Source organism: Nothoprocta perdicaria, unplaced genomic scaffold (genome assembly GCF_003342845.1).
Source record: "Nothoprocta perdicaria isolate Ctin4 unplaced genomic scaffold, notPer1 scaffold_591, whole genome shotgun sequence".
In the NCBI taxonomy this organism is placed as follows: domain Eukaryota; kingdom Metazoa; phylum Chordata; class Aves; order Tinamiformes; family Tinamidae; genus Nothoprocta; species Nothoprocta perdicaria.
The window spans coordinates 613-2,488 of record NW_020455856.1 but is presented as its reverse complement, the minus strand read 5'-3'; positions in this window follow the sequence as shown (position 1 = coordinate 2,488).

Genomic DNA, 1,876 nt, shown 5'->3' with positions numbered 1-1,876 from the left:
AGAGGTTGATCGTGTGGCTCAACATTGAGGTTGACCGTCTGGCCCAACGTTGAGTGGACTCCATGCTCCAGGACAGAGGTTGACCGTCTGGCCCAACGTTGAGTGGACTCCATGCTCCAGGACAGAGGTTGRYCGTGTGGCTCAACGTTGAGGTTGACCGTGTGATCCAACGTTGAGTGGACCCCATGCTCTGATACAGAGGTTGACCATCTGGCCCAATGTTGAGGTTGACCGTATGGCCCAACGTTGAAGTGACCTGATGCTCCAGTACAGAGGTTGACCATGTGGCTCAATGTTGAGGTTGACCATGTGGTCCAACGTTGAGGGGACTCCATGCTCCAGGACAGAGGTTGATCGTGTGGCTCAATGTTGAGTGGACCCCATGCTCCAGTACAGAGGTTGACCATCTGGCCCAATGTTGAGGTTGACCGTATGGCCCAACGTTGAGGGGACTTCATGCTCTGATACAGAGGTTGACCATGTGGCTCAACGTTGAGGTTGACCATCTGGCCCAACGTTGAGTGGACCCCATGCTCCAGTACAGAGGTTGACCATCTGGCCCAGTGTTGAGGTGACTCTGGGGACAGCGCTGAGGTTGGCCATGTGGCCCAACGTTGAGGAGACCCCGTGCTACAATACAGAGGTTGATCATGTGGCTCAACGTTGAGGTTGACCATCTGGCCCAATGTTGAGGAGACCCCGTGCTCCAATACAGAGGTTGATCGTGTGGCTCAACTCTGAGATTGATCTTTTGGCCCAACGTTRAGGTTGATCCTGTGGCCCARTGTTGAGGTTGACCATGTGGTCCAGAACTGAGGTGACTCTGGGGACAATGCTGAAGTTGACTATGTGGCCCAACGTTGAGGTGACCCCAGGGTCCATCGCCAAGGTGACCCCATGCTCCGATGCTGAGGTTGACCCTTGTGGTCCGACGCTGAGGTTGACCATGATCTTGACCACAATCCAATGCTGAGGTGACCCTAGGGTCCAACACTGAGGTTGACCTTCCTGGTTCAGCACTAAGGTTGACCCTGCTCCAACACTAAGGTGGACCCCATGCTCCAATGCTGGGGCTGACCGCATGTTCCAACGTTGAGGTTGACCTCCATGCTCCAACGCTGAGGTGACCACGTGATCAAGCGCTGAGATTGACCCCGCCCTGGTGCAGCTCGGATGTTGACCCTCATCCTGTGACGCTGAGGTGACCACGTGGTCCAACGTTGAGGTTTACCATGTGGTCTAACGCTGAGGTTGACTGCATGGTCCAGCGCTGAAGTTGACCCCATGATCAACACTGAGGACCACATGCTCCAAGGGTGAGGCCACCCACCCTCCCACTCCAGCCTGAAGTTGACTCCAATGCTGAGGTGGACCCCATGCTCCAACACTGAGATTGATCACGTGGTCTAACACTAAGGTTGACTGCGTAGTCCAACGTAGAGGTTGACCTCCATGATCCAACACTGGGGTTGACCTCATGGCCCAACAGTGAGGTGGGGCCACATGCCCCAACACTGAGATTGACTGCACGGTCAACACTAAGGTTGACCCGCCACGCTCCAATGCTGAGGTTGAGCCCGTGCACTGCTTAGGACCTGTCCTCTTCCTGGGGTCAACCCATGCTCTTCCTGGGGTTGCTCTCCTGCTCTAGCCATGAGGTCAAGCCCATGATCTCTGGGGTTGAACCCCTGGACCAGCTGCCATGGAGCTGTGCATTGGCTGCCGTTGGACCCACAGCCCAGCCGGGGTTGACCTCCACACTCCAACATTGGTGGCCAGCCCTGGACCTCGGCCATGGTTGAAGCCACTCCCCAACATCAGTGTTGGGCTGGGCCCGAACCCGTGTTCCAACCTGAGGGTCGAGCCAAGGCAGCTG